This window comes from Microtus ochrogaster, chromosome 18 (genome assembly GCF_000317375.1).
Source record: "Microtus ochrogaster isolate Prairie Vole_2 chromosome 18, MicOch1.0, whole genome shotgun sequence".
Taxonomy (NCBI): Eukaryota; Metazoa; Chordata; class Mammalia; order Rodentia; family Cricetidae; genus Microtus; species Microtus ochrogaster.
The window spans coordinates 36,323,665-36,336,291 of NC_022020.1; positions in this window are offsets into that span (position 1 = coordinate 36,323,665).

A 12,627-nucleotide genomic window follows, 5' to 3' on the forward strand; every position below is an offset into this window, starting at 1 on the left:
GACTTACCACAGGGCAGGGCACCCTGACTGCTCTTTGGACTGGAGAGGGAGGGGGAGAGGAGTGCGGGGAGGGGGAGAAGGGTGGGAGGAGGGCGGAAAGGGTGGAAGGAGGGGGAGGGAAATGGGAGGCTGGAAGGAGGTGGAAACTTGTTTTTTTCTTTTTCTCAATTAAAAAAATAAAAAAAGCATGACCAATTTGGGAAGGAAAGGGTTAATGCACTTTAGCACATCTGCCACTAGGGGAGTCAGGGCAGAACCAGAGGCAGAAATGAAGCAGAAAGCGTGCTGGAGTGCTGCCTACTGGATTGCTGTCTATGGATTACTCACCCTGGTTTCTTAGACCACGCAGAGCCACCTAGTTAGGAGTTCCATTGCCCAAGACCGGCTTTGCTTTCCAATATCAATGGTAAATCACAAAAATAAACCACAGGGATGCCTGCAGGCCAATCCAATTGAGGCAACTTCTTAACTGAGGGTCCCTCTTCCCAGATGTTTTTAGTTGTGTCAATCTGACAAAAAAAAAATCCTAACCAACACACTTTCCTATTTACAACAGCCTGGATGAACATTATTCTTGCTAAGTGAAAATGGCCAGACAAGAAAAGAAAAAATATTGCATATTCATTTTGCACATGGAAGCTGATGGAAAATAGGACTAAATACATGAGGTAAATATAGAAGCATAGTGGGTTTCAGAACCATAGAACCATGGGTGGGGTTTCAAAGAGCTGGTCCAATGGACACAGTTGAACTTGTGCAGGGCAAACGCATCTAGAGATTTAAAGCAGGACATATAGGGTGAGGTTAATAATATTTATTGTGTACGTGAAATTTGCAACACAATAGATTTCATTCGCATTTATATTACAAAAAGCTAACCGAAAAGAAAGAGGTAACTATTTGAAATGAAGGATATGCTAATTTACCTGACTATATAATAATTGTACTAACCATGTGCATGGAAATACTGTCATACAAATTAAATATATACAGAAAAAGGCATTAAAAACAAGGGCATTATCTGCTCCAAGAATCATTTTCTAAATAGTAAGGAAATTTTTCCTGACACCTCAGCTCCCAGAATGTGTAGATACTGCTGTGGAAGTCTTGTTTGAAAGTTTTAGTAATTATTTTAATAAATTGTCTTTCTTGTAATGCTAACCAAAAAAATTGCTGTGATCTTACCTGAATATTTATGATACAAGATTTATGTGAAAAAAGTAATACCTTTTCCATATACCAGCAAAGTATAATTTATATAAATCACATTCCTAAAAAAACAAAATTGACTTTATAGAATGTATCCTAGGATTCAGCCAACACAATACATAAACTAATAGAAGAATAAAAATTTAAAACTCTAAAGAAATATAAACTTTATTAAAATGAAATACTATGTTTTAGAATGGGAAGACAAAATATGTAAATTGATTGCAGTTTTATAATAAAAAACACTATGTCCATATAATCCAAAATGAAATGTCACTAAATTCCACTTTAATGAGTTAATCCTAAAATATTGTACAGAAAAAAATATGTGACAGAACAGACAAACTATAAAAAATATAAAGATATTTTGAAAAAAAGATATATATATGTGTGTATTGGGGATCTTTAGAAATGGTTTATACATTAAAATGTGTAACTATATTAAGAGAAAACATCAGAATATCAATGCTTGGATGTATATACTCATCAGTTAAATTTTGTGACATGTGTAGTATTTGAAGGTGATGAAATAAGGAGTTCCTACAACAAGTTCTATAAAATTGAGGAAACAAGTCACAGGCTTGAGAAATCATGCCTAAGACAGAAGTGGCAGCTGGTACCTATAATCTACTAGTCTAGAGTTTGAAGTTTCAAGGCCAGTCTATGATACTTACTGAGACCTTGTCTCAAAAATGAGCTTAAATTCACAGTGTATTAGAGTCTCAAGATTACAATAAAAAATCAAAGCTATAATATACAGGTTTACACAGGAGGAGATGTTTATGCTATTTGTTAAAATGCACTGTCCTGCATGGGATCAAACAAATACAACTAAGACACAACACTTATCCAAAACCGGAAAGATTGGAAAGATTTTTTTTTTTTGCCATCTAAAAACACTTAAATTATATCAAAAGAAAGCAAACAAAATAAAGACCTATCTTGAAATGAGACTTCGAAAAAGACCAGGAGAATGAATACTAAACTTAGAGCACTAAATTTTCATCTGCAAGCAACAGAGAATCATAAAAGGTTTTTGACAAGGAGAGCAAAATGATCAAAGGTGCCTTTTAACAATGAAATGTGTTCAGCCGCATCCAGAATGAATCAGGGTGGCAGTGAGAGGTGGGTGGTGGGCAGAGGTCTACGCACACAGCTGCAGAGTCGGACACAGGATCAGGTAGGAAGCAGTTACAATACCCATGCAACTAAGGGCAATGACCACTTTGGTAGCCAGGGTAAAACAAAAAACCAGTTTGAGAATCTGAAATTCTGAGAGCACAGAATGTTAGTGTTTATTGAATGCCAATATTTATTACCAATTCTGACTTTCCTGTGGGCACATGAATTGTGACTAGATCTGGCCCCTTCGGTGCTGCTGGTATGCTTCCTTGATCCTTCTGTATCTTCTGCGTTACCTCCTACATAGCTTATGGGAAGTGTGACCACCATTGGTCCAATCCCAAATAATCAGGGGTCCAGTGTGTAAGACAGACACATCTGTATAAGGTTCATGTAGAAAAATACTGTTTTAGCAGTCTGAGTTGTGCAGACTCTGCATGATAAAGAAATCCTTCATGGCTGGATTCTGCTGATTACTGATGGGTTTTTTGTTGTTGTTTATTAGCTTTTTGTTTCTTAATTTTGTTTTAGAGCACAAGCACTTAGAACATGAAGTACTAATTGTACCAAATATTTTATGATAATATGACCACTTACTCTGGCAGTTAAAATCTAGCAAGCAGAGGTCAAAAATCCAGTTCCCATGTGCCTATGTAATTGTACCTCCATTAGTGTTCTGGACACCATGATGTCAGCAAACTTTTCTGGGTGACAAAACCATGTGTTTTCATATATTTCTGTCAAAAGGAAGCATTTTTTTTTCATGAAATTCCACTAGAAAGGACCATAAAAGCTTAGAGCTCATTTCTCCTGGAAGTCATCCCTGTGTTTCCTCCCTTTGCTTATTGTATTCTGAGAGCTGTGGCAGTGATAATCTATAAATGCAATTTAACCATTTTGCTGAGCCCTGGGAATCTGTTCAGTGAATCACTAAGACCGAGAGTAATCTTGGGGACCCTTGGCACAGAACAGCCGTGCTGATGAAGGCTTCTCTCTGATAGTTATTTGATTTCTTATATCAAGAAACTTAATAAGGAATTGGACAAAGAATAAACAAAGGGCACACACATTTAAGAACTGAAAAGGATAGGTGGCAAATAGACAGACAATAAGGTGGAGAGATTTGGTAAGTGGTAGGGGAGAGAGTTTCACAATGGATGAAAAATTAAAATCGGCAGTTATAGTAAGGCATCTGAAAACTGGCAATAACCTAGAAGAAAACAGTATCAGCAAGATGATGAAAAATTCTAAAAACAGGTTTAAGAATCAGTTGTATGTGACCTCTCTAAGAGTACATGATCTGCAGAACTTATAGGGACAGAATAAATATGTCCAGAATTTGAATAAGAACTGTAATGTGCCAATTTTTGTTTGTAAAGGAAGGTTAATGTGATGTATGTTCAACCACAATGTAAGTAAAACTGCTGCTATATTTAAACTCATACTTACATAAGTTCTTTGATACTCATATATCTCATCTGCAGTGATAGAGCCCATTCTATTTTTGTCCATTTTTCTTCAGAGTTGCTATGGAGAAAGAATAATAATATATGAAGATGTTTTGAAATTTATAAATTACTACACATATATTGAGTTAATTTTCCTTCTATTTTGTGCATAAGTAGGAAACATAAGAAAACAAAACAATAAAACTACCCCAAAATGTGCTTGTTTTCCATAATTTAATTAATACACATTTGATGTATGTAATGTACAAAGAGCATATCCTTATAGGACTTCTCTACCATTATTTGTAAATTCTTGGTGTTACTGAGGACATTGTTGATTTTCTTTTCATGTTATATCTTTCTATCACTAGATTAAAAGAATCATTTCAAATAGGTTATAGATTAACATAAAGCACCAGCTTGATAGTTAGCTCCACACTCAGCGAGTTCTTATGTAAGTACCTAGTTAAGACTGTAGCAGCAAAAAAAAGATTGATCCTAATCATTTCATCCTAAAGGAAGTGAAAAGATGACTGTGTTTGTCCTTTGGATCAATGTAGATTTTTACAAAATCTGAACCAGGTCATAAAAAACAATAGTACAATGTAGGAACCTTTCATAGATGTACCAAGTTCTGAATAAATGGAGACAAACAGGACCGGGACCACAGTTCATTTGTTTTATTTTTGAGAGCCTTTCTGGGGCAGTGTGCAACTTAGCACCTTTGATACACCCATCCCGTTAACTTGAATGCTGTAATCTGCGGAGCCATGGATGAGAATGCTCCAGTCAATAAAAATAAATGAGTAGCGTCAGGATCCACCTTGTGAAGTCAAAGAGAAAATACTCTCAACACCTGAAAGCTAGTTGCTCAGAAGTAGCTTCATATAAGAGCTGGCCCATTTCAAACCAGACTCATTTGCAGAAAGCATCTCTTTAGCTTGCAATACAACAGTGAAAACTCTCTGTTATGTTGTTTTTAAAAGGAAGAGTGGAATTGCCAAGTGATGCACGGCAGAAAAACCAGTCGACAGCCATGCGCAGACAGCACCAACCTAAAGCATTGTGCTATAAATCAGGGCAGCACTTTCTCCTCCACACATATTGATACAGGCTTAAAATTCAGTGGGCCTTGAAGGGACAGGTGTTAAAGGCACATGTTCATAATAGCAAAGGAAAATTACTGATGTCTGCAAGATCAAGAATCAATTATAACTCAAGAAGAAACGCAAGGCCAACAAACATTTCTTTTGGAAGCTACAGGTTAGGTGTTTTCTTACTGAGCAAATAAACACTGTACACCTTTAAAAATGTCTTATGTGTCTTTAAAGGTGATGTCTGCAAACGATATTAAAACACCTAGCACTTTAAAACATATGAATTGCTTTATATTTGACCTTAATAACCAGCTATTAAAAATGGTCCATAAATGAAATTTTGCTTAAGTGTAGATCTGGTTTGGAGAATCAAAAGTTGTTAATTTCAGAACAGTTTTTATTTGAGAACAAGTTATTCTGGCCCTTTGAGACAAAATAATAATTTACTATTACTTTAATATTTTCAGGTGCTTTTTCATGGATTCTTTTCACAGATACTCAAATTTTGCTAGTTAACATACACTGAACTTCAGCCCAAGTATTCTATAAGAGAGAACAGGGGTAAGGAAAAAGCAAGTATCGACTGGCGGTAAGTGCCAGTAGGGAAAATCTCTACTGCTCGAACATGAGATTGTGAGTTCAGAATGCCATCATTCAGGTGAAAGCCAGGTGTGGTGGCAGAACTCTGTAACTCCAGCACAAGAAGGGTAGGGGCAGAGACAAGATCTCTGGAGCTCTTTGGCAACGTGATCTGCTAAATTGTTTATCATGAAATTCAATGAGATACTTGTATACAATAATAACAGTAATAAGGTAGAGATCAATAGAGGAGTTTGACACCCTACAGCAACATCAGTTCTCCACTGACATAAACAGTTCTCTCTCACACACATGCATATTTTCATATATAACACAATATAACACATGTACATATAGCACAATAACATTTAAATATCCCTACATTCCCCATACTAGATAATGGAAACAAATCTCAAAAAGAAAACACATTTTAAAATCCTGAATGGATTTCTGGCATACACCATAAAGTATAAATTGAACATGTTTATACCTGAACGCTATAAGAAAACCACCAGCATATAGAAAAAAATAAGTGATACATTGCTACTGAGCAGCCAGTGTGGTCTTGAAATTTTACAGCCTAGGCACCTGCTTTGAAACATGTCTTGTTATTCCTTCCTTCCCTTTGTGCATTCTCACATTCACACTCCAGAAGAGACACAGAAATATACCACGTGAGATTGTTTGAATATAAGTTAATGTTAAAATAGTTTATAAGTAGCCCATAGGCCATGTGTCAAGACACTATTAACGGTACTGAGGACTTGGCTGTTGTTTATAGTAATAGGGACTGAACCTAGGGTCTATTGCAAACTAAGACCATGCTCTACCACTGAACCAAAGTGGTTTTTTTAATAGTGTTAGTGTCAACATATTTCAAAAGTCTGTCAATTCAATAAATAATTGGAATATATTTTAAAGTCATGAATTTTTTAAATTCTGCTTATAAATAACCCCCCAGATTTTAGTGTGTTGAGGAGAATTGGAATATTTTAGGAACCAGGACTTTGAGAAATTTGGGGAATTTATAATTCATTTCTGATAAGATACCTACTAAATCTAAATCTGTAAATATTGCCTCTTGTTTTATGAATATCTCTGCATTCCTGTCAAAACAAAACCTAAATTACTGTGCACATAAGGAGAAGAGCAAAAGTACACAGAGATGATTGGATTTTGAAGTCTGTAATTATTTTCCCTTCCTTTTTCCCCATCATCTAGCAGAAACAATATGCCGAAATGAATATTATTTGCCTTCTATTCAACAATTAAATCATACCAGTCTTTTCCCTCTGTACCTTTACTTTCTGGAAGATGGGAAAAAAGTGCCTCCCAAGCATCTCATCGGAGGACCTGTGGAAGGATTGGAGGAGGTTCAGGGATAATAATAGTCAATGGTCACAACACCTCATGGACAAAGATGTTCCCAGTTTGTATAACTATAGACCCACTTACTGTTCTTGAAGTGGATGATGAGAAAGGCACTCAATCACAACTGACATGGTTTCTTCCAGAAAACGTGGACAGAACCCCTAAGTGGCACCTAGGAGTTCTTGATCTGACGCTTCGTAGCAGCAGTCACTTGTGAAAAACTACTGACTACCTATGGATAACAGTTCAGCTGCCCTTGCAGCTGGGTTTGGTCATATGACTTGTTTTCAGATCAGAATGGGAGCAGTGGTCTTTACCGCACCAGCATGGAATCTTTAAAATGTGGGAGGTTGTTTGAAATGGTAGAGACAATTTTCAGGTGGTTCCTTCAGTCACTAGAAAAGGTGTCACTCACCAACTGATGTGTGAAGGAATACAAGCAGTTTCTGAATATTATAGGTATTTTTTTGACTGCAAGAACTTACACTGCACCAACTACTACTGCACAACAAGAAATTATTAAAAGAAATCTATCAACACTACCCACCAAATGAAGAACAGCAGGTGTTCTCATCATTTATTTATAGAAATATACAAGGGTATAGATGTGTAAAAGATAATTTATCAGTTCCTTACAGAGAAAAATACTCAACCTTTTATTTAAAAATTTTACTCTTTTTCTTTTCTGAGGTAAATTTAAGAAGACAGCTTTGGAAAAACTGCATATAAATGCGTATTGAAACTTTAGCCATAATAGTCAAAATTGGAAGCCACCATAATTCTCTGAAGTAAGTGAATCTACTTTACCAATTCATTACCAAACTGTATCTTGGGTGTTTCCAATTTGTATTATAATGTATTTAGTGCATACAATAAAGAGAGATGTGCTATCATTCCAAAAAGAGACATGAAAATGATAAGCTCATCCAGATAAATGAACAAAGTCAACATGTAAAGTATACATTATTTTTGGGTGCCATCCTATGTGACATTCTGGAAAACAAAATTTTGAGGCAGCTTAAGCATTAGTCATCACTGGGGCTCTTAGTACAGGGAGAAGCAATGAGCAGATCATAACTGAGTATGTTGAAGATAGTGAAAATGTGCTGTATGATACCATAATAGTGATTATATGTACTTATACATTTGTCCTAACCCATAAATCTGTCTCCCCCAAAATTTCCTCCCATAAAAATCACAAAATTACTCGTATTAATGTAAGAATATGGACTCATCAATTGCCACACTTAGAATTTCTTAATAGACGATGTCAAAGGAAACTGAGCACCTAGAGTATAAAGTCAGGAGTACACAGAGGTCTCATATTTTCTGCTATATAGTCTGTAAAGATAAGAAGTCAGAAAGGACGTCTTAAATTCTTGAATACATTCATATATAATCACACACACACAGCACACGCATGAACAGAGGACTGGCTGTGAAGACAAACTTGTTGTCTAGCTCTATAACTTTGCCATTCATGTTATTTCTTCTTTTCAGATGAGGCAAACCTTAGCTAGTCAGAGAACTTGAGTTTCAATTATTGAGGTTAAATTATTTCATAAACATCATCCTTGGGAGTCATTTCAACAGATGGATGGATCATGGTCTCTCTATTACAGATAATGTTCCAGAATTTCTTATAGCTATGACTATTTTATGTGAAACTTGATATTCTGGAATCCCTTATAATGTGTGATAAACACGAAAACAAAGGAAGAGTAGTCAAGATTTTCACAATGTAAGGCTTTTAATGGTCCTAATTTGAAGGAGAAAAGCTCCTCTAAAAAAGAAAGTATTCGAAAGTATTTGGAGTCTCCTGATGAATTCTGAATAATAAAAATACGGGTACAAGGCAACTGGGGCGAGCTTACTTCTGTGTCTTAGAATAAGGCAGATTTTCTTGGAATTGATACAAATTTGTAGCTGCATGGAGTCTGGGGAGTCTATGATTTTCCTGCTAGAGTTGCAAGATTGGTTCAGGGTGCTTTGTCTGGCAGGTGCTTTCATTTTAGAAGAGTAGTTTTATGTCCAGTTTCTCTGCAGTCTTAATAAATGAGTTGTGTAGTGTTTTTTAATAATTCTTTTTTTAAATGATTTGAGCAGATAGATTGGTTTCCCCGATGTGTGTCAGCCAAATTATTCCCTGCTAACGCATCAAAAATAATACTGCTTTAAGCAAAATGGCTTAAAAGAAAAGAAAGCTATTGTGAGTTCTCAAAACCACATCAAAATATAAAGGACAAAAGACAGAAAGAGAGAAGGAAGGATGAAAGAAAGGAAGGGAGGGAGGAAGAAAATTGCTACACAAAAATTGATAAAGAGGAACTCACAACATCAATGCTCAAGTGAGGGATTAAAGTCCAAATGAAATTTGAATTATCCTCTAATCTAAATTACTCTCTAATCTAAAAGACTCGAATTGCGAAGACAGCTTCTTATCACTGGAAACTCATAGGATGTGTGCTTGTAATCCTAATATGCATTGATGAAATTGCTATATTCACCGTCAATATGAACAGGATGCTCCAGTCTGCAGGTACCTTGCTAGTACCTGAGAGGCCATCAGTGCAAAGAAAGCATGAGCACAACTGATCAACAACTAGTGACTTGGAGAAGTCAGAATAATAATTCTAGCTCAATAAAATAAGGTAAATATGTAATAGCTGCTATTCAGCAAACCATCTCATTTATTACAGAATTTCTTCTAAAGCAAATGAAAAGCAGGAGAAAGCATCTTGATTGTTAAGACAGGAAAGGTCTTAAACTGGCTTTGAAAAGCCACTCAGTTGCCAGCTGTGCACAGTCACATACCTTCTATATCTGCTCATTTTCTGCATTGCAAAGCACAGTGAATTCTTAGCTGTTGATCTTGAACTTGTAGAGCCATTTCTGAATGATACATAGGTTTGAAATCTAGAATTAGGAAAGCCTTTTGTTTCATAGGGCTTCACACATTCACTATCAATCACACTTTTATTTATTTGTTGTGGTTCTTGTTATTTCAACACCCAGAAAGTTGGATTCACTTTTCCGCCAAGGAAAAGGAAAAAAGAAAAACTGTGGTGGAGTTCAAAGGAGAAAAACAACAGCCTTATGAATGTTCATAGCTTATGTGTTCTTTTGCCATCTTTCCTCATCACATATTATTGCTTCTTAGTCTCCTTTCTAAATTTTTATACTTTAAGCCCACTTGTATCAGTTTTAATGTATGCATGTATGCATCATCCTATAGGCTCCCAAATATGAGGGAGAACATACGAGTGGTTTTATTTTTCTTTCTGAGTTTTAGTCAGATTGCTTCATCTTATCCTTGCCAAATATATCCAGTTCCCTACAAATGTTCCCTTTATAGGGTACAGATTTAATAAATCCCACAGAGCCAAGAAAACTAGAGAGTAGTTCATAGGTATTGATCAGCCTTGCCATCCTGATTCAAATTAATCAATTCAATCACTGCAAACATTATTGGACACATATGATTATAGGAAACAAATGTGAATTTTACAGTTATGTGAGAGTCCTGAAACCATCTGAGAAAAGTGAAGTTTGTTTCTCCACCCAGTAAAGGGAATTTCATCTTTCTTTGGGAAAGAACAATAAAACTATTTCAGTTGAGAAAAACAAAATGAAGCTTCTCACTGATTTACATAAGACTATAAATTTAGAGTTGATTTCCAACATAACAAATGCTAGTTTCTGATTTTAAATAGAATTTTCAATAGAAGTATAAATTTTGTACCGGCCCTACTGAAAACATGAAAGTATTATGTATCGTGTCGAAACAATGGCGGCTTGCTCAATTTTTTCTCATTTTCTGGTTTTGCTTATTAATAACAGGGCTTTCCACTCATAATTTGTAAGAGCAGCACCTTGAAGAATCATAATAAAGGCATAATTTCTAGACCAGTGCACAGATATTCTAAGAAGGCGAAGTCAACATGCATAATTTCTGTGCAAATAGTGTATCTGCGGCACTGCAGACATGGCAGAGACCCAGGTTACCTATTCCCTGCTTCACTTCACTGCCTTTATTACAGAACATCTACCAAAATAATGAGGGAGGTGACAGAGAATTATTATGAATTTTGTGTGCCCACTCAGATTTTTTTTTTCATAAAAATGTTTTTGCGGTTTGGCTTTAACTAAAACTACCTCATCAATGACAGCCCTCTGCATTGATGTTCATGAGATGAGACCATTGCACAGAAAGAGCAGAACTTGTCCTGGCCAATGGTAGCCTTAGCCTGGAGCAGTGGTTCTCAAACTTTCTAATGCTGCAATCCTTTAATACAGTTCCTTAGGTTGTGGTGATGCCCCCCACTGCCCTGTCCAGCCATGAAATTATTTTCATTGCTACTTCATAACTGTGATTTTCCTCCTATTATAAATCATAATGTAAATATATATGTTGCTCTTAGGCAACCCCTGTGAAATTGTCATTCACCCCACAAACGATTCTCCACCCTCTTGGTGAGAACCACTGGCCTACAACAACAATCAGTGAAGTTTCTGCCTTGGAAAGTTGGGCTGCTTGTAGGAGACGCAGAAATTGAATTTCTTCTCAACAAATGATTTTTATGGTACTCCATAATCAAGGGCTCTCGATAAATTTAAAGACTATCTGCAATATGTATTATAGAAGAGATTAGATTCATAGGTAAAAGTGATTTTGAAACTGTTTCTAGAGCTGTAACTGGCAGCTTAATACAAACAGGGAAGAGAAGTCTGCATTTTCACTGCTGATCATAGCAGAAAAATTAGAATGACAAAGGCGGCTTCAATAGCAGCATGAATTGTGATGGAAATATGGAGATGGAATTAGTTATCAGATCAGAAAACAGATTTTATTTTCTTTCATAATTGCGCCTGAGTCCTTGACTCTTCTGTTTGCCAACTGCCTTCCATTTGTACCACACTCAATTCCTCCTCTTCTCCCCCATGTAGAAGGTTTGCCTTCAGAAAACAGCATACAGTTCCAATGTTCATCTTCAACCTGAATTGGAAGGCAAACTTGTGAAAATGACCTCCTCGTGCAGGGCTCCAGAGACCCTTATTAGACACCCTTATATAAGACACCGAGGCTTCAACTTTTTTAAAAAATATTTATTTATTATGTATACAATATTCTGTCTGCGTCTAGTCCTACAGGCCAGAAGAGGGCACCAGACCTCATTACAGATGGCTGTGAGCCACCCTGTGGTTGTCGGAAATTGAACTCAGGACCTTTGAAAGAGCAGGCAATGCTCTTAACCGCTGAGCCATCTCTCCAGCACCCCCCCTCCCCCAGGCTTTAACTTATGCAGCTCCTTTGTCCTCTCCTACCTGTCACTCATTATTTTCTAGGAGAAACTGATCGGAAATAAAATTAGGTTTTATAAAATCCCAGTGTTAATTAACTAATACAGGAGTGTTGTTCCTCCTGCCCTGGAATACCATCCGGCACCATGCCATTTCCCTAGTTACTGCACTTCATTAGCTGAATCAAGGCAGCTCTGCCGGTAGGAATTTCTTCAGAGTTCACCTTTCTCAAGGAGCAAATAAAAAGGGCAAAGCATAGCAATTTCTCATTTCATAATGGGAAATTTATTCAAGCCTTTTCCCTCCATTTATCACGGAAGACACATTACAACTAAATGCCTCCATTTGTCCACAAGTCGCCTATAAACTCTCTCTCTCTCTCTCTCTTTTTTTTCTTCCCTGGGTATTTACAGTATGTTTCTTTCTCGCAATTTTATATTTCATTTTACTCGGCTCACCTATTAAGCAGTCTGACTCCGAACCTGAATGAACACTGTCGG